The 21,793-nt window shown below is 42.9% G+C and overlaps 1 long non-coding RNA gene across 1 annotated transcript; it reads left to right on the top strand.

The window, feature by feature from the left end:
- The first annotated feature begins 716 nt into the window (after positions 1–716).
- On the top strand, positions 717–20,372 carry LOC137147630 (uncharacterized). Its single transcript, XR_010918267.1, has 3 exons — positions 717–792; positions 6,437–6,496; positions 20,025–20,372. It is a non-coding gene; the product is annotated as an uncharacterized lncRNA (long non-coding RNA).
- The last annotated feature ends 1,421 nt before the right edge of the window (positions 20,373–21,793 follow it).

The raw sequence follows: 21,793 nt of genomic DNA, 5'->3' as shown, positions 1-21,793 counted from the left end.
AGCTCCTAGGACTCTGAGAAGGGGGTGGGCCAGAGCCGTAGTCCTGCTGTGACTCAGGGCCAAGCCCTGTTATTTTGCAGTGTGGACACAAGTCAATCAAGAGACCTGGGTCAGAAGGTCTGTGTAGTGCAGTATGGACACATTAGCATGGTTGTGAGATTCAGGTGCAGCCAATATAAATTCAGGTTTACAATGCAGGGCCGATGCTCAAACAGGGGCCTGGAAACATCAAGGCCACAAGCCCAGGTCCCACAGGCCCAGGCTTAGTGCGTAGTGTACACATTCCCGCAGAAGACTCTGGCAGCATGGGGCATTCAAACCAAGTGTCCCAATTCCCAGGTTAGTACTCTAACCACTAGACATCCGTCTTCTAAGTACAGCTGCAGGTGTGGTTTGGTTGAGTAGTGTGTGTCTACAAGTGGGTAAGATTTTTGAACAAATCAAAGAAACAAGAAGAACAAGAGTCATTCACCCCTTATAATACACCCAACGCAGACTATATAGCAACATAATCTACCCTCAAGGAGTCTGTAATTAATACAAATAATTACCCTTTGCTATGAAGAATCTCAGGTGATACTGACTGGTTAATAATCTAGGTGAAACTTTCACCTTGTTTACTGTATCTGATGCTTCAGAATGGTAATTAGGGGATTGTTAACTGCAGGATAAATCAAGCTACAGCTAAGATGAATGCTACAACCTCCTTGACACCCATTCAGCCAACACAAACAGCTGACAGCTGCAAAGCTTTAAAGTGAGGCGAGAGAAGGGAGAGAAATAAAGGAGCAGGTAAGAAACGTACCTTAGTGCAGTCATCTGCACAGAGGCTTCCTTATTTTGTGTTTGCAATAGTCTGCCTTTCCCACACAGTGTGATTTAACATGAAATCTGACTAAGGGGTTGGTGTCCATAGGTACACAGATTCTTGACAAACTGTCAGTTCTTCAGCTGTACTGATAATCAGTAATAGTGGGGTTTTCAAAAGTGCCCAGGGGAATAATGTCCATTGATTTCAATGGGAGGTAGGTGCCTAGGCACTTTTGGAAATCCCATTATAAATCTAATCCAAAACTCATTGAAGTTAATGGAAAAACTCCCTTTGGCTCTCGTGGCTTTGGCTCAGTTCCTAAAACTCCATGGCACAGTTCCCATCTCTGCCACTGACTTCTTGTGCAACTTTGAGCAAGTCCTCAGGCCACAGTTTTCTAACACGGTCATGCTGGGTGCCCAGACTTTGGGCCCGGTTCTTTTAGAGGTGCTAAGCACCCGTAACTCCCATTGACTTTAACTGAAATATAAGAGCTCAGCATTTCTGCAAATCAGACCCCAAACCAGCACACAACAAATAAAGCACACAAAACGCAATGGCCATGTCTGCAAATGTTGGCTTTAACCTTTCTGTTCTCCAGTGGTGGGGTGTCATTTGCTATAGGCCAAGGGGCCATTTGATTCCCCCCAGACCTACCCCACCCTGCAACTTTTAGGAAGCAGCCTATGGTTGCAGATTTGGCCTGGCCACCCCTCCATTGTGACAGTGGGGCAGGCAGGCCAAATTTGAGTGAATAGCATTGCAACTCCATGTGCCAGATTGCAACACCACTCACTCTTGAGGGGCAGCCAAGCCAAATCTGCAGACTGTATTGAGCAGCCGCTGGCACCACCACTGTCTTCTTGCCAGTCAGCCAGGAAACAGCAGCAGTGCAGGCCTGGGCGAGAGCTGAGCATGGAGCGAGCTGGACCCCAATCCGTGCCTATGACCAGCCACCTGTTTGATGCCTTCCGTCGAGCTCACTGTCCCCCCTACTCCCTGGGATAGGAATGGCCTGCCACCCCCCCGCCTCACTCCAAGATGGAACTGGCCAGCTAGCTCCCCCACCCCACCCTATGAGCAGTCATGGTCTCAGCAGGGAGGCAGAAGTGTGGATGCTGGCACAACTTTGTCCACCCCCCCTTGCACCCTCCTGGAACTTTTCTGAAACAACACCTCTCTTCTCCTGCTCTAAAATGGGGATAACAATCGCTACCTACTTCATGGGGTGCTGTGAGGTTTCATTAACTAACGCTCGCAAAGCGGTTGGAGGCCCTCAGCTCTCTAGTGCTCCAGGAGTGTTGTTGTTGTTATTGCTAATAATAATAATTAATAATGACTTTGCTGAGTTGGGCAAACTCAACATGCCTAAAACCCTTGACAGAGATGAAGAGAAAACTAGCCTCGATGGTGTGAAGAGTACGTTACTCAGTTACCAGAAACTGCTGTTTACAAGTGGCAGGGAAGAGTATATTTGTTCAAATGAAAAAAGGTCAAGGCAGAGACCCATTGCTGTTTGTTAATCAGTAATCTAAAGTACAACACAGCTTTACTGTAACAAAACGAGCCAGTCACCTTCCTCACCCATCGTCATCTTTTCAATTAACAATAAAAGTAACAATTAAAAAAATCTATATTCTCAATTATTGTTATTTTCACCCTCTCCAAAGCCAAATGCAGCTGGATGTTAGGGGAAAAAAGAACCTTGATATTTTATGTCATTGTTTAACTTAGACTAGTATAGGCAACTAAAGAATAAAACATAACATAAGGCATTGTTTCTCTCATGGGAAATTCTCTGTTGAAATCAAATTCAAATGCAGTGTGAGCGGGGTCAGCTCCACAACAGAATTGTATGAACGCACAGCAGTTCTGAATCTGGGCCACAAACAGCCACTCCCAACTGACTTATTGATGTGTAACTTACAAAGCCAGATATACCACCTCTGACCCTGGTCCATGGTCTGCAGTTAAAATTCAAACGTGGGCACTGGAGAGCACCCTTATTAGGTGTCTGCTGTGCTTTCCACCTAGAAACATGTGCTCCTTTATTGTCTTCTGCCAATGATTGTCTTCAGTCTCCAAGCAGTAATTCAGAACAGAGAGGGAATGCTCACATTGTAGCCCCTGTATAAGCTGCAGTTAGTATTCATTGGGAAAGGTTTTCCAGTTAATGATACACTCAAACCTGTTAACAAAAAAGAAATGCTTGTGCCAGATGTCCAGCTAGTCTCTGCCTGTCATTTGTAACTCTAATGTTCATGTCCTTCAACTAGATTAGCGAGACAAGGTGGGTGAGGTAATATCTTTTATTGGACCAACTTCTGTTGGTGATAGAGAGACAAGCTTTTGACCTTACACAGAGCTTGTCTAGCTCGAAAGTTTGTCTCTCTCACCTACTGGAGCTGGTCCAAATAAGTTATCTCACCCATCTTGTCGCCCTAATATTCTGGGTCCGCTGGCTACAACACCAGTGCATACTTCAACTACACAGGCATCTAAAATATGACAGCCCATGCAACTATTCCTCAGTGTGTATACTGCAAACAAATGAGGGATGACATATCAGACAACGGTGTACAGAGAGCCAAAAAAGCAGACATAATACTGTGGTACAGCTCCTCCAATATGCACCACTTATGATTAATGAGTAGTGGCCTATGTGTATCCCACAGACATAAGACGAAGAAGGAATATGTTACATATACAAACACATCAGTACACAGTAATGTGTCTGCTTTTGAATTAGACGCCATCAAGGCTCCCAAACTACAGATTTTACCTCTTCCAAAATACACTCACCATAGACAGTGGTGGGGCATGCAGTGATGGGGAAAGAAGGAAGGAGGGAATAACAATTCATAATCAACAAACCTCAGAAGGTCAGGTGAGGGACAGTTCTGACACGTTTCCTACAGTTTGGATATTTACCTGAAACTTGTCAGACTAACTTTGCTATTTGAGCCCCCACACACTCAACCCATGCTCTGCAACGCTCCCTCATAAGCCCCCCCACTCCCAGCCCCTTCCCAAGCTGCCCCAGCCTCAAGGTAAATTCTTCCTAGCCTCAAGGTAGGTTAAGGGCTTGCTGATGAACAGAGGCAGCGATGTCACTATATGGCAGCTCACTTTGGCGTATGCGCTCCAGCGAGCCCTTTAAATTTCAGCGGGGCCAAGGACAAGGGCTTACTGAGCCCTGCTGTACTGGAGTGTACATGTGCACCATCCAGTTGTCCACAGATGGCCAGGGAAAGAACCAGTGCTGGCCATCCAGTCGTTACTGAAACGGACCCCCCTAAAAAAGCTGAAGGTGGGGAGATAGATGGTTGCTGGTCTCCCTTTAAAAACAACACACCATGAAGAAAGTGTGTAGGGGCCATTGCGGGATCATCACACTGGGAAAGGATAGGAAGGGAAGAAAACCCATACAGCTGGACTATCACAAACCTCCACAAAAATCTGGCTTTATTCCCAATTTTTCTTGGACTCCAGGCGAGGAGGGCTTCAGAATACATCGCTGACTTACTGGCTGCCTAACTGGAGATATATTGGTATCATTGACATGCGGGTAGGGACCATGGTCAGAGGACTGCAAGGGCCGGATGGTACTTTCCTGTGCCTCAGTCATCTCCAGTTGCGCTATTGACCCCTTAGGACCATTGGCGGCCAGTGCAAATAAAACAACCCACCAGGCTGCTCTAATTTGTGCTGGAGAATTGGCCGACACTGCTGCTGCAGAGCTAAAAGATTGCAAAGGAGGCTGAGGATCACCTTCACACAGTCCCCTCCTCACAGTGCGGTGTGCTGTGCTGAGGATCTGGGCCAATGCATTCTAGTTTAAACATCACTGAGCGGAGCGGTGAAATGCATTCCTAAATCTCTAGTGCCTGGGTCTGTTGAGCTGTTCTTGAACTGGTGTGCAGGAGGACGTGTCAGTGCTACCTTGGCTGGTAAGCTGAGCAATGAGTGTGCCTAACTGGCAACCTTTGCTGAGTGTAATTCCACATGTGAATGCACGTGCTCATTACTCACCAGCTAGATGTTCAACATCCCGCCCGCACCTCTGCTCCATAGTGAACGCCCAGGCCTGGTGGACCATGCTGGTGACACCACTGGGTGTTTTGCCATCTCCACGTGTTGCTGCTCTGCTCTGGGTCACCTGTGTTGCATCCACAACTTTGACTAGAGCGTTGTGGAAAGACGTATAATAACCAATACATTAATAAAAAATAATAAAACACTGCACTTTTCATCCAAAGGTCTCCAGCACTTGACAAACTAATCCCCATTTTTGCAGCTGGGAAAAGAGGCATGGGGAGGGTTAGTGCCTTTTCCAAGATCATGTCATGAGCCAGTGAACTCAAATACCCTGAGCCCCATACCCACACATTAATCACTGAACCACATTGTTTCCCATGTCACTAACTGTGTTAGGGCACTGCATGTCTGGACTGTACAGAATTTCAGACACTCATGGGTGTCACATGGGGAAAACCAAGCACACTGCTTTGGCCACAACGCTAGCGCTATACATAGTGGCTGCGGAAAAGTAGTGGGGATGCCTGGGAATGTTTGCAGGTGGTTCCAGAAATTCATAAGTTGACCATTGTCACAGCAAAGAAAAAATACTCCTGAGCTCCCCCACAACCAGCTGTTAATTTTCCCCTGAAGTTGTCATTGAGCTTCAGTGGCTGGCACAGCAGATATCATGCAAACAGCACCAGGAATCAGAACACTGCATTCGCATTACTGAAACCTGCAACCTACATCACATGTGAGTTAGCAATAGCCGTGTGCTTAAATCTGACACTTTGCCTCTGGCACCTATGCTCAGACAATGACAGAGAATTCTGCTCTTGTTTTTTTCCATAATCATTGTGCTTTGCTGCATCTCAGCATTTACTAGTATATAAACTCAGAACTGGCTATTGCTTGACTTTTAATGAAAGCCTCCTCAGTTGATTTCCTCATTCTTCATATTCATAGCCTCACGACAGCCTGTTAAGTCTGGCAAGTGTCTACAGCAGCTCACATTTCAACAGACATTGGCCCAAGCTGCAGAATTCAGACCCAGCTTTGAATCAGCACATCCCCAAGATTTGCAGGGATTCACATCCCTGATTGTGATTCAGGCCTAACTCAAGTTTAGTGTGTACAGGGACCTCCCTGTTTGGAAGCCAATTCTGAGCATATTGATCATCTGCAATTCCCCTGGGATTCAAGATTTAGCCACAGTACAGGCAGGCTGGCATTGGGAAAACAAACTTGTGCTTATTTTGACTACCGGTATTGTACATGTGCCCCAGCAGTGTGCAATGATTAGCTGCTGAGGACAAAAGGAACTGGGTATGTAATATTCTAGTGAGTGAGAGTTACAATCTGCGCCTATCTGTCGAGGATATGGCTCTGCTGCAGCACCAGTGAAAGCACCTTAGCTCACGCTGCAGTTGTTCATGCTTTTAGGCCCATGTGTATCGTCCAAGATGGCAGCTATCAGAGGAGCACAAGTGTGGCCTTGTCGCAGAGCAGAAGTTAAGCAGTATGGAGTCAGCTCTGTCTAAAGTGCCAGATTTGGGGGGGGTTTGCCCATTTTTTTACTTTGTTCGTTCTCATTTTTGTTTTGAGCTCATCAAGGGGAAGAGGGAAGAAGGAGGCATCCACGCTTCTCCACAGGGTGGTGACTGTGTAAGTATCTGTGTTCTTCCCGCTACTCCCCGCATCCATGGGTGACAGGAGAAGAAAAGGAACCCTTGAAACATTTATGGTTGGCTCTCCCCCCCCCACACCCACCCAACAGCCACAGGGCTGGAGGAGCTGTTGGCTTCCACCCTGGCCCTGGAAGAGATCTGTGCCCCCGCCCAATTGCAAGGGGGAGCCCGTGCCCCTGCTTGCCCCCCCTTTTGCACACCCCTGTAATGTAGTGTGCTAGGAAGCCTTGAGTGTGCACCAGCAGAGTGTACACAGCCCAATTAATGTGCAAATGTTAGTGCATTTTAGACATGCCCCTCTCCCACAGAGGGGGCATTACCTTGTTGTGTAGCCAAGCCCTAATTTACATCTCTCCAAGAGTTTTTAAAAATTGCCCTGTCCAGTCAATGTATTTATAAGGATGTTTTCCTAGGCAGCTTCAGGATGAGTGTGCTGTGCTGGACAATGCTGGCTGAGTTGCTAAGTTAACATCTTGTTATTCTCACCAAGCATGACGACTGCTGTAGAAAAATCAAGTGCAACCTGTTCTAATGTAAACTGATTTCAGATTGCCCCTGGCAATTCCAGCAACCTCACCAAACCTCTTTTTGCCAATTTCACTGCTACCTTTTTTTTTTTTCCTTTTAATGAGATGTGTTCTCTGTTTTCAGTCAGGGCATTCCCGCTTCACCATCTGACAGTGCCACTTATTACCGACTCTAAGACATGCTGTGCACCTCCTCGCAAGTGTTATAATTAGTAGATTGAAGTTTTCAAGGGAATCAGCTAGTGCAGGATTCAGCCAAAAGCCTATTCTGAAGGGCATCCCCACATAATCACTAAGCAACAGAGCCCCATACGCTGCAATGGGTCCCAATTTGTACCTAGGGGCAATTCCAGATGTAGGTAATTACCTACAAAGCACTATATCGCCTTGGCCCAGTTAGTGCTAAGCTGTCCTTTCTCCTATGGCTTAACTTCATAGTGTTAGTGAACTAGGAGCTTGTTGCCATCTGTTCTTAGGACTGAGCAAATGGAGGCAAATAGAAATGCCTTCACTAAAGAGGGACTTTGACTCCAGAGTCCAAGTAGGAAGCATCTGTGCTGGTAACTTGGAGGTGCTTAGGAGGATGGATTTGGGTGGGGAGCGTAGGAGAAGTAGTCTGGTTAGTTGAACATAATGCCTTGATGGGTGTTTCCTGGGTGTGATATAAATTACTATATGCCTAAAGAAATACCACGGCTGCATTAAAAGGAGGTTTTTCTAGTAGCACCTGCTCAGGCTGCTAGTGCTCTGTGACGGCTGCAGGGGCATCTCTATGCAAAATAAGATGGTGGGCTAAAACTTAGCAGGCCTGATTTCACCCAGAAGTTAACTTTGCTCTGCTGGGGCGCTTTACACATTTAAAAAATACAATCACTTTTGCCACTTAGGGCCAAACTTTTGGCTCCAATAAGACAAGCACAACTCTTGCAGACGTAAGGCCTGCTGAGGCTGGCCTCGTTCTGCCTGCTTTGTGCTGTTCTGGCAGCACAAAGCAGGCAGGAAGCCAGTTTAGCAGGCCACTTGGGGCTCCAACTTCTACAAGGGCTTGAATTGGCTGCTATCTCTCCCAAGGGTTGGAGGGCCACAGAAGTGGTGTAAGGGCTCCTTACCCATTAGCTCGTCACAACTGAGTATTGAGCCATAGTATCCCTCTGTACACAGAGAAAACTTTCCATGCAATGCACATGGGTATGTAAGCACACAAGCTGTTTGTCCCTGATATATGTATGCAAATGCAATTTCGTGCTAGAGATGGGCCATAGGTTCCTGTTTGGCCCTGGGTGTAAATTAGAAGACCAGAGTCCAGGGTGTGAAGTCCAGCCTGAATTAGGGTTTGGGTTTAGGCTCCAACCATTCCAAATCTCATGCACTATCTTCACAAGATTGTAGGCCAAAATGGCAGATTCATTAGAGATCATCTAAACTCGCTAGGTTTCTAGCATTTTAGGCTGAAATCTCACAAGAATGGCTGTTCTTATTAGACTTTGGACATATGGAACCATAAAACTGGACTTTTCCAACAGGGGAGGGTTTGGAGCCGAGGAATCATAGCTGAAATGCCCACAATCCTTTCTAGGGGCATTTTTCTGTGCATAGACATGGCTGTCCTGTTTGTAGGTATGTGAAAGGAGGCCAGCTGCAAATCTGACCTTAAAAACAAAACCTTGAAGAGGAAAAAAAGCCTCTCTTTACCAGCCGGCATGTGTATTTCTCCAAATTCTCACATTGAAATAAGTAGGCTGTGGGAGGTGATTGGCTGAAAGTATCACCAGGAGAATTATTTCCATTATTTTTAAATGAAAATTAAATCCAGCCAGGTATTGCACTTTAATCAATAGCTACCATGTGAACAGATGCTTTACAAAATAGCTGATTCCACATTAGGCTATGTTGTCGCTCTGGCTAATCCTCCTCAGTGGAGGACAGACCATTTGTGAGGGGTTTAGGTGAGGCTACTAGCAGAGGATCTTGTGCTGGGGCAGGTGATTTCTGGCAGACAGGGGGCTAAGCAGGTCAGAACTGTAGGGAGGAGACAGTGTAAACAGAACATGTCTATGCCCTTCCTGGTGGGAGGTCCCTGCTTTCCAAGTCTATCCTTCTAGCCTCCCACTGCTGCCAATTCATGATGCTGGCCTCAAGCCAGCAACCAGCAGGGGTCAGTGGGGTACACCCAGCATTCAGGCCAGTAGGGAGTTGGGGCCAGTGGCCAAAAGTAGATGCACAGCAGTAGTGTTACCAGCCCCCTGGGAAGGGTGAGCATCTGGCACTGGAAGTGAGGCTAAAGGCTAGGGAGGTGGATAGTATTTCACTAGTTTGAGAGAAGGCGGCATGGAGAAGGAGATGGGGCTCCTGCTGGCGGCTGAGGAAAGACGGAAAGGGCCCGGTCCTCAGTAAAGAACACTTATCTGTAGAGTGTGTGAATGGTTAAGTCAATATAACTGCTCAAACATTTGCCAAAATACACATTTACACAATGGACCATACTAGTCAATTGAGTTTCCCAAGGGATAAATTTGGCCCAGAGAGTCTAAGTGTAACATCAAGGTGCTGTAGACACTACAGGCATAGTATGGTTTGAGAGTCAGCAGGTCAGCAGGGTCCAGAGTAAGGGAAAAGGTGACTGCTTTTCACCCACTTCTCCAAACTGGCACATTCTCCTGCCCACCTGACCTCTGCTCCAATTGTAGGGGCCTTGCTTCATCCACTGGGCCCATTCCCAGCCAACAAAACTCCTCCAAGTCCTATAAATCACTCCATTTCTATGGAAGGCAAGACTCTGGAAATGCTTGTTCACCACAACGATGGACAGACTTGTGGAGGGATTTATAGGGGCTTTCAGAGCTGGGGTAAGGCTTGGCAGAAGAGGCACGTCCCCTGTAACTGTAGTTGGCCCTTGAGTTTGCAAATGAGGGGGAAGGCAAGATGGTTCCAATGAGTGCGTTAGCAATGCTTCTTGAATATTTGTGCACATTGGATTTGGCAGGTCCTGCTAACGAGAGGAAGCCTACATTATCCAGTCATCTTTCAATGTAATCATGTTTATGTGGTTCAGCAGACAGTTTTGTTATGGATTTATAGTTCTAATCTAGTTACCAAAGTATTAAAAAGGCATTTATTAGTGATACAAAGAAATGGAGGGAGAAGAAAGGGACTTAATTTATTACCACCATTCCCCATTTCATTGTGCTTTCCAACAAGGTAGTTTCACCTGCTCTTTGTGTAAAGGACAAAATGATCTCACACACATAAGGCCACCTTGCTGATATGGACAGTAGGCCAACTACACAGGTTCCTTTTATAGCATTAACACAGAAACCAGGAAAAAGGAGACCAAAAAATTGCTTCTAAACTGTATCATAAACCCAGTGATTCACAAGTCCTAGTCAGTGTCCCATTTCAGATCTTCAGGGTTTTTGATTGCCCAGTATAGCAAAAAGAATGGATCTCCTTCATATAGTCCACTAATATCTAGAATATATTTTCTATGGAGGCAGCTTCTATGCTTGTAACAACTGTAGCCTCTGTAAATGTTAAAACATAAGATGATCTTGTTTGTATATGACAAACTGGTATGGTATTTCACTCGTTTGAGAGGAGGAGGATTTGCTATTCACTAGTTTGAGAGGATTACCATGTTACAGCTGTGCCAGAAGTAATTTTATAGATTTTTGGTTGGAAGCTAAGCAAAGCATTTTACTGGGACTACTCATGGGCTTAATTTTAAGCGCACGCTTAAACGTTTTACCAAGTCAGTCTTGTTCTGAGGCAACATTTGGGTTCATAGGGAGAACCATCTATTCATTGCAAGTTTGCCATATACCCAGCTGACACATGCATCTGCATAATTAAATCTTAGCTGGAGCTTCACTAGTTAGTTCATACTGGTAGGGTCCATAGCGCTAATACAATTGCATGTACCTGCACATCTCTACACCTGATCACTGATGCATTATTGAAGTCTGACAGACTGGGTCACACTTCTGATTTGTTGACAACTACACAACTCATTCTAAATTATTTGCTTATTACGCACCTACTATCAAGAGGTTTGGTGCCCTGTTTGGAATCTGTCAAGAAAGTAAAGCACTCATTGTTCACCTTCATTGTAACTATGAAGGTCTCTCATTGATTTCATGTCTGAAAGCCGCCGAGTCATCTCCATCCATTGGTAATTATGTGCTATTATACACTGGAGGTTCCAGAGCTTGCCATTGTAGCATAAAACGTGGAACTTATTGTTGAGAATCATTGCGAAGTAAATGTATCATTCCTTGATGCCTCTGTCTGATGCTCACTGTAGTGCTATTTACTTAACTCATTTCATGATTAGTTTGTTGATCTTTTTGTTATAATTATTGTTTTTAACCATTGTGCCTCAAATTGTCTTTATATCTCTTCACTCCTATCTCTCAGTTGCTATTCCATTCCATTCAGTCTAGCGAGCAGGCAGAAAAGTGACTTTTGGCAGCTTTTCACAACCAGTAATTACCATTTATTTCTGTCTTTACCCCTCCTCTTAGGATAGTCAGTTTGTTGAATACATAACCTTCTATGTTGCGATATGTAAGGTCCTTTTAAGAGGGTTTCCACAACTGCTTGTGGGCTGATCATAGGAAAACAAATCATTTTTATCCTCTCAACATCAAGACACAGTTGCTCCCTTTTACAATAAAAATCTCACTAATGCAAGAAATCTTGGCAGTTCTGAGCTCGCCCATCCCCGTCATAGTGGAAAGGTAATAAAATTGACAAAAGAGGTTTATTCAGCACATTCAAATTAAAATTTCCATCACAGCATCTTTTATGTATGGTCTGAGTGCTCAGATGTTTTCCTAATAGACTTATGAACTTTTCCTTCCCCCACCTCCCTTTTATCTCCCTCTGATGCCTGGTCTTCTTTCCCTCCAGTAATCAACACTGAGGTTTCATGCTTAGTACAAGCCCTCCACATGTCCAAATGAAACCCATTCACACCTGTCTCTGAGCCACTCCCCCACCCCTTTCATCCCCATTTTGCTCTCCTCCATAACCTCTCCTTGTTCTCTGGTTCTTTCCCATCATGGTGTGGTCTCATCTACCCTAAAAAAAATCCAGACTTGACCTAGCTCCTTCTCAGTTACTTCCCACTCATCTTGCCTTACCTCTAAGCCCATTGAACACACCGTTTACAAGTGTTGCCAGAAGTTCCTTTCCTCCAGCCTGGATTCCCAGCTGTTTGCTGCAGTGGAGGTGAGTGCAGACTAGAAAAACTTAGCAATGAACCTGGATAACCTCTCAGCTCCAAATCCTCCCCAAACCATCGACAAGTTCAGCTCAGTGAGATCTGTAGATGAGTTTTGTGGCTTGGCCTCCTTCTCTGAAAAAGCAAATGATATTAAAGAAATCAGGCTTATGTTAGCTAAAGCCTGAAGTCCTTATTCAGCCAAATTTTCCATTGAAATCAATGGGCTTTTACTTATGAATGACATAATGTATCAAACTAGTTGTATAAAATCAGCTGTGCAATCAATCCCATTATCTGTTTAAGAGTATAAATTCTATTTTCATAAACTCTTCAGTGGGTCTTTTGCCTGTGCTATGATCAGGCCTGGAATAGCTCACTATAGCTAGCAAAAAAGAAAGCTGCAAAGTTAGAGCAACTATATATACAAAATGTGAATTCATCTTTCGGTAGCTGTGGCTAGTGTACAGTAACCTTAAAAAAATTAAAGTTGACATGGAATATAAATAAGAGAACAAATTGTGTTATACTGTCTGGATTAACAGAGAGAATAGAGCAGATACAGCATTGTAGAAAAGGAAAAATCAATACAGAAAAATTCATACAATGTTACTCTTTGACATACTAACTTCACTGCCTTTCACAGTAATGTCATCCATTTGGGACAAGCAAAATACCAACTAATGGTGATGATGTTGCCTGAAAGGCATTCTGACAAGGTTAGTGACAGTCATGTCAGACAATGCAGTGTTTGCAAAAGGAACAAGAGATAAGACCAACAAAGCACTTGTTTAAAGTATATTGTCAGCTCCCCGATCTTTGAGTAGTTCCATGTACTGATTCAGTTACTGGAACTGCCCTTCTTTCACACCCAGACCTCTGTTCTGGGCTCTAGTTTCCTTTTTTGAAGCTATTAATCTTGAATATCACATACCATATGGTGTTCTCCTTGTGAAAGGGAAACGAAAATTATTGCAACTTGCCTCCCAGGATTGCTGGATAAAGATTTCCCCATGTATAGTATGTCATGTAAATGTTAACTAGCATTTAGCATCCATAATCTACTCAAAATATTAGACTGAGATTTCAAAGGCGTCTAAGGAAGTGAAGTGTATAGTTACCATTGAAATTCAATAGGATTTGGGCACCTCCCTTAGCCATATTTACTATCTGCATTTCTAAGGTGTCCATCATTATAATTTCTGAGTGCCTACACAGCACGTTAATACATACTTTAGAAATAATTTCGGGGGTCTTTCATTTCAGTGGGAGTTAGGATCCCAAATATCTTCTGTGAATATGAGCCTCAGAGACTCCATTTGTCCATGGAAAAAACAATCCTGTGGTTTCCCATTTATTATATGCAGGTATTTGATTAGGAAGTGTAAACTTTTCCCTCGTGTGACTCCAGAATGCAAGAGCCTTCTAATCACTTAAGCTCCACCACAGGGCACAACAGCTGAGTCTGGTCTGTAAGGACGGTCATGGGAGCAGGCCATAAACTGGCTCCTTGATTATGAAAGTAGCCTAGAAGGGCTGAGCCCACTCTTAGAACTGAAGACCCTGAGTAGGAGTGTGGATTTGGCTTCCCCATCCTCTACAAGCTTTACCTGTTTATCTGGTTATCAGGATTTATGCAGTGAAGTGAATTTCACCTTGAAGTAGACTTCATCCTTTTATTTCACTCCTGCAGAGCCACAAAAATGATCTGCATCAAACGCTACTGAGAAATCTACAGCACAAAACTTGTCTCCCAACAGCAAGAGGCTGTTGTTATTTTATCTTCTAGAAACATGTAAGAAAGAAATGTGGCTAATGAAAAAAGGTAGAGTGGTTCCTCTGTGTGTGTGGGTTGTCTTTCTACATGACTGCTGGGAACGGTTGAAACATTTTAAACTTTGGGCCCAATTCAGACCTGATATAAGTGGCTGCAGTTCCAGAGCCGCCTCTGACCTGAGTTTGGCCCGCTGTTTATACTGCAGCCCGTTTTTATGTACGTGCTTTATAATTCGAGTTAGTTGTTGAAAATAATTCACTTGCTGCAGATAGCTGCTTTTTCCATCTGTGAATTATCCACAAATAGTTCATGGGTTCTCTGAATGTCTCCACTAGTCTCAACTGTTTGAATATTTTCATAAATAAATTAGAACCAATGGCATGTTAATGAATTGATCCTGTTTTGAGGACCGAAGTGGTGCATAGACCTTGTGCTAGCACTCTGCACAGGAGTGAATTTCACTCACAATGGATGCCTCTTTTACAGCTACCCCAATTCCTGTCTCATTTGCACCTCCCCTTGAATAGAGTGGTGAGGTAATCAACACCCCAGCGGTGTTGTTGAATGAGTTTTGGACAAAATCTTTTGGAGACTTTTACATTTTTTGAGGAGTAAAACTGCAGACTAGACTCATTCTTGTTGCTTGTACACGTTTTGTAAGTACCGCATGGGAAAGCCACATATGTTAAGGTAAATGTTCCTCAAGAAAGAGCTTTTAATTTCTATACACATTTTGCAAAATTAGAAAGAAAAGTCCTGATTCACCACCACTGTGCTGTTCCAACTTTGCTGATGGTTTCAGTGGAGCTATATCAATGTACATCTGGAGCAACATAGCAGTGACTCGGACTCACTGATTCTATAATTCATTACCTAAAACACATATAATGCTACGTAACTAATATTGTTGTTTTGCAAATATCTCATGTACCATGCTCTGTTCAGGCTTCTTAGATCTTCAGCACGAAAAGACAGCATAGCTCCAGAATTCAAATACAGACTGACTACCACTTTAGTCAGTGGGACTACTCATGTATGTAAGGTGAGCTGGCTTTGGTCTTATAGAGTTAAACTAATTACAGTTCTATCAGTTAGTACATACAGAATCAGGACGAACAGTTACACTTTTTATTGCTCACATTTTTGATACCTGTGGCTGCAGCACAGATATAGTGGGTTCTCTTTCCTCTGTTCTCACTAGCCAAATGCAAAGCATGCCCTGGGCAGATGGAACACAAGCCAAATTATCTTTGCATTTACAATGGGGTGTGAGGGGGAAGCATAACACAACCATCTTTATATCGCATAGAGAAACTGTAGATATGTCTTATGAGTACACCAATTTTAACTATATATGCTATCATCTCTATACTTTGAAAGCTCTTAACAGCCACCAAAGGGACTACTATTTTTCTTGCTGTTATAAGAAATGGGGGCATAATTCTGGCTGTTAGGGCAAGGACCCAGTTTAGTAGGTGGCCGTTAACTCAGTCTTTGCAATACTTTGGTAAAACTTTTGGTAGTAAAGAGTTATGTTACAGCCATTTAGTGGAATAAGTGTGATTTCTCTCAGTCTGATCATTTAAAGAAGATTTTTAAATCAACTCTGCACAAGCAACTAAATAACAGGTTGCAAAAAATGACACTCAAGGACAGCTTTTTCAGCAGGTTTAAATCAGCAGAGCTCCATTGGAGCTTAACACATTTACACCAGATGAGGATCTGGCCCAACATGTATGTTTTTACATCTCACTCACGAAGTACTTAATGTGCTTTACTAAAATATAAATCCTAGTTATACTGCAGTGGAACATGCACATTCAGGAAATATTTCCAGTTTTTGCGGATTTACTGAAAACCTATAAAGGACATAAAAAAAAAAAAGACTGCACACATTTGAAAAAGGTCAATATGGGCCTTCTTCAGCATTCACTGAAATCAGTGGAATTATGGAATGAGGCCCTGTAAATGTGGTGTGTTACTAGCAATCCAGAAAACAATGTCAATTTGTTTTAAACCATAGTGGAATCATCCAGAAAGGAAGGATGCTCAGGATTCAAGAATTCCCTGCTCTGCCACAGACTTTCTGTGTGACCTTGGGCAAGTCACTTTGTCTCCCTGTGCCTCGGTTTCTGTCTGTAAAATGGGGATAATAGCACTGCTTTACTTTTCAGGGATGTTGTGAGGACAAATATATTAAAAAATTGTGAGGTGTTCAGATACTACAGTAACAGGGGCCTGTTGGGTTTCACTGTGGTAGCCCAATCTATTTTTTCTCTATCAGAAGAATTCAACTCTGACCTACCAGCAGAAGTCCATATCAAAATCTGTTCAACAATGATAATAATGAATTAGGAATTGACATAAGATCAAGTACATTTACTTTCTTGGGTCATATATAACAGCTGCCTTTGGTGTTTTCAGTTAAAATTCAGAGTCTTATTCTTGGGAGAAGTTTCTTTTTTTCAGTCTTTAACCTGTTCAAGCCGAGAGGCAGTTGCATTTTACAGTACGGAGAATAATATTCCAACACCTCTGCATGGCAAGACGCCTCATGCTCTGTGGCATCCACATTTTAGTTAATCCATTGGTTTACACTAACAATCACTGACAAGAGAAGTAACCACAACACAAAATTACCACCACATGTTACTACTTGGTATAATCATTGGCAGTCCCTGCAGATGGGTCACGGACTGAGGGCATGTCTATACTGATGGCGGCAAAGTTGCCACCACCAGATCTATCTTTCTGGATCGATTGAGTGGTCAGTGTAGACCTGCTCAATTGATCAGGAAGTCGACTGAGTAAAACCACCCCCTCAAGTAGCGTAGCGCTGTGTCAATGGTAATGGTGCAGCGCAGTGAAGACACCGGGCAGAAGGGAAGTACAACAGTTGACGGGAGTTATGCAAGCTACTCTGCGTAGTTTGCGTAACTCCTGTCGACTGCCACTGAATCTCCAGGTAAGTGTAGACTAGGGCTGAAAGGGCATAGAGAGTGAACTGTCCTTTTTCCAGCTAAGACTTGGTCTACCCTACAGAGTTAGTAGATGTGAGCATCTAACTAAAATGTAGCACCCACTGATGTGACTCACTCACTACGCCAATGTAATAACTCTACTACCGTGAGAGGTGTAGCACTTAATCTGAGGTAGTTAAATCGATGCAGTGTCAGTGTAAACACTGCGTTGCTTACATCGACTGTTGCTGCCTTTCAGAAACCATCCCACAATGTCCCACACTGGCAGTTAAATCGATGCAAAAGCTCCTGGTGAGAACACACACTGCTGACAAGGCGCGTACTAGTGTGGATGCGTAAAACCGATTCAATTATTGCGATAGCTGTAAATCAACATAGCTTAGATCAACTTACTTTTGTAGTGTAGACTTGCCCTAAAGGTGATGCTTCCATGTCAGCCTTCAGACTAATTAGTGCATAGGAGGAGTATGTAAAGTTTTTGTGCTTGCGCTGCACATATTATGTGAGTAGATAGAGGGCTTCATTCTCTCGCGATGTCAATCTTTTCATCATCACTAAGCAATTGTCACTTTAATAGATACTCTGTATGAAATAAAACATAATTAAACACAGAGATAAAAATGAAAGATCAGTCAAAAAGACAGTAACAGTAACATAAACACCAGCCTATTAAAAAGTGTCAAGCCTATTTTTTTATCTCATGCTGCAGTGAGGTTGTACCAGGTGCAATCATTAGTCAGTAAATTAATTATACATAATTATCTGCTTTACATTCAATTCACTTGGCTTCCAATTTCCCACTCTTAGCTTAGTGAATTTTTCTCACACACACAAATCCATGGGTATGCAGGTTTTGGAGTACTGCCATAAGTTTGACTCATGAATCAGTCTCTATGGTTGGAAAGATATTTATCTAAGACTGCAAACAAAGAAGATGGTTGTGTGTCCAATGATAGGATAATTATTGTTATTGTGTTTATAGAGCAACGAGGTTGGGAGTTAGGACCCTGGAGGAAAGGAGAACCAGGAAGAAGGAATAGGGAAGCTGCAGGGATTGTTTAGTTGGATGTATCAACGGGCCTCTGGCATTTTCTGGTAATGCTTCAGGACAGTGGTGGGGTGCATAGGATAGGGGTCTGTGAATATTAGTGGCTAATTCAAGGTCAGCTGACTGAGAGGATTACTGTGTTGGTTGATAAAAGAGCCTGACACTACAACACCTGACTGGACTTTGGTAAAGGCTTGCCAGATGGAGTTAGCATTGGCACAAAGCACTTTGGGCACCAGAGATCCAATACTAGTACAACAGGCAGAGATGGCACCATTAAGACAGTGTTGGTCCAATTCTGGTAAATATGGAAAGAGCACTTATCATCCAGGCTTGTAGGAAAACATAAGAATTGCGGCCATTGTATGTTTTTTCATCCACAAAGGGAAACTATATATTGAACTTTCATTCTGAATGATCTTATCGTAGCTTAACAAAAAACAACACCACAACAAGGAACTAAAGTACAACTTCCATAAGAGAGCATATAGTGTGTGCCTTTTCCTCAACACACTCTACCAACTCAGCCTCCTTGAATGGGCGCTCCCGCTGCTAATGGGCAGAGGCTTTAGAAATGAAGAGGTTTCTGTGGGAGTGAACTTATTTTGACTTGTTCTGTTGCAGGCATTTCAGTTTGAGTTCAGTATACAGGACCATTGCACAGGGGGCCGCTGTTCAGCCTTTCCCACCAGATTGGGCAAGTCTTCAAAGTGCTTGTTTTTTAACAGTGAAAGTGGCATGCATTCCTTTAAACCATGATTTATTCATGCTTGCTGCTGACAGTGTATGTTTTGGGTATTTATAGTTAGTAGTGATAGGAATGGCTCTGGCTGTTCTTTGGGGTTGTTTGCAGTAGGAGTCAGGATTGGAAAAAGTAGTAATTTGATCCCAATATTTCTAAAATGTATCTGCTGTCATAAAGCCACATCTTGCCAAGACCTGAGTGCCCTCAACTCCCATTGATTCCCAGGGAAGTTGCGGTCACCCGCATGTTGGCTATGCAAGGAATGCAGAATTAGACCCATAATGTGCTGCTGTTGCCAGCGCACTTATTTGTATGAAATTGATGTGTGCTCTCTTGACACAACACTTGTCCAGGTTGTCCAGTTGTCCATGCTCATATATGAAATGTTGTGGGTCTATATAGCAGGACAGCATATGTGCAGTACACTTTGGCTGCTCTTCCTTAGCTTTATGCCATAGACCATATGCACACGCCACTAATTCAACAGCCTAAGTCTGAGAGCTAAGGCAAAAATTCCAAACTCTGGAAATTTAAAGATTTGTTTTGGGTCATGGTTTATGATCCCTAACAAGCAACAACCCATGGTAAAGCCCAAATGTCAACCCTGTTGATAGATGTTTGAAAAACTGTAATTTTACTGCTATTAACACAATTTTAGGATTACTAACATTTGTGACTCATTGAAAAGGTAGACTATAGTCATCTTTGGGCTAATAACTCTCATGCCTTGGGATATAGCCGGAGTACAATATTACACAAAATTATTAAATAAAGGGGTTAACTGCAGGGAACTACCAACTTTGTAGTCAATTCTTCTTGCAATTTTGTGGTTACATTATCATGTTCCATCTAAACCAAGACTGGAATGAAATAGTTGCAAATTTGTGACCATCTTCAGTACTGTATACATATTGTTACTAATACCAGATAAATATAGCTATAGCCTCACTTTCAATCAACACATTGTAGACTGAAGTTTTATTTTTTTAGATTTTTTTTTAATTGAACACTAATCCCAAACCACTTTAATATCCCAGGATGGAAAGGTTTAAAAGTAGGGAGGGGTGCCTGGTATAATGGCATACTGCTGTCTTTTGGGTCACAAAACATTCATTTGGAAGGATGCACTTTGCAAACACCGGCTCTTCCAAACTGTAGTAAAAAAATTCTTATTTATTTACTTTTTCACGGTATTTTGAATTTTAGGAAAAGTATCATGGAAAAAGTCAACATACCACATTAACAAATCAGAAAATGGATTGTGTCTGAAACAGGAAGTGTGGTCCACATGGCTACTGAGAAGATACTTGCTATATAAGGAAAGAGTGTGGTCTTGGGGCTTGAACAAAGCATTGCGAGCCAGTAGTCCTGGATTAAGACTCTCTGTTCCCAACTGTGCCGCTGTGGTGGTGAATGACTGGAGAAAGTCACTTAACCTGTCTGGATTATAGTATGCTCACCTGTTTAAAAAAAAAAAAGATATTGTACCATTTGCCTCACAACCATGCTGTGAGAATGAAGGAATGTTTATGAAGTACTTTGAGATCCTTGAATTACAGACACTCTATATATAGATATAAAGTGCACTGCATTATTATTACAGACAAATACATTTAGAAATGGCTAGACACTAAAGTAGGTTGACAACCTCCCCATTGTGGCCAGTCCCAGAGGACTGGTGGAATATTATAAGATCAAATAGAATGCCATGAATGCTCCTCTCTGAACCGGTAGCACAAAATGCTGTCAAGGCAACAAAGCCATAATGCCCTGTTGATTATAAATCAGCTCTGTTTGACGCACCTGTTTCACCACATCTAGGGCTAGTTTCTGGACATAATGTGCCTTTAATTTTCTGAGATTGCAACATGGATGAAAGTGACCTTGCACATGTGAATATGGCCCTATTGTCACATGCACCAAAATGCCACAGAATATTCATACTCTGCACTCATACTCTCATGGTCTTAGTGACTGCACATTGCAAAGCTGCCCTCTTCAATGCACTCACCAGCTAATACTATGTGATCTGGCAGAAATCGTTGCCCATTTGGATTGTCTAAAGCTTACCTGAACCTCATGGTTTTGGAAATCTTATGGTTTTGTCCAGGGCTTTCTATTTCCAGCTGAGTTATAAGCTGTAAGAGGTAAGGTGATGATGCCTTTCTGATGCTTCTGCTTCCTGTAACCAGCTATAACCAGGAAGCCCTTAGACCTACAAAGGCTTTTAAAAACGTAACAGTCTTAGCACTACTTTCACACAACAGAAACATGAGGCTCAGGTTGAATTTTGAATGAATATCTGGACTTGTTTGAATCTTCTCCAAACCTGTTCACCAATCATTATCCACAAAGCTGTCAGTCAATAAGAGTGCCATTGCACAGAGACTGATCTCCTCCAAGATACTCCCATTGGACTTAGTGGCAGAATCTCCTCTTAACATAAGTTTGAACAGGACTGGTTCCCTAAATTCTTTTCACGTAACATACAATTACCCTGGAGACCATGTCCATGTTCATTTTTCCATGTTCATTTTTGTCCATGTTCATTTTTCTGAAACATGTAACTTGTGTCCAACTTTTTCCTATGAGCTACACACACACACACACGCACACACACACTTTTGATGGTTATTGTGATAGGTTTCAAGGTCATGTGGTATTGTGCTGCTGAATCACCTTGTGATGAAGGTTTGCATTATGGTGGAGAGAAAAAGGAATTTCTCTTTCTAAGCAGTTATCTAGCCAGTCAAGCAAAATGATATGTGCATATGCAATGCATGGAGGTGAGACTAGCATCATCTCTGATGTTCCTTGCACTTGTTCCTATAGATGCCATTAATTAAGCTTGAACAGGATGGAGAACCTCTATTGACATAAAAAACAAACACATAAAAATGCTGGGGTGAGGGGAGATTGTCTCTGGAAATGTTTTCAATGCTCAGTGCAATTTTCTGCATTTTTGAAGATATTAG

This window comes from Emydura macquarii, unplaced genomic scaffold, assembly GCF_026122565.2.
Source record: "Emydura macquarii macquarii isolate MOO-44397 ecotype Brisbane River unplaced genomic scaffold, CSIRO-AGI_Emac_v2 contig_561, whole genome shotgun sequence".
NCBI lineage: Eukaryota > Metazoa > Chordata > Testudines > Chelidae > Emydura > Emydura macquarii.
The sequence above is the reverse complement of the archived record's forward strand: the minus strand, read 5'-3'. Positions and strand labels throughout refer to the sequence as shown.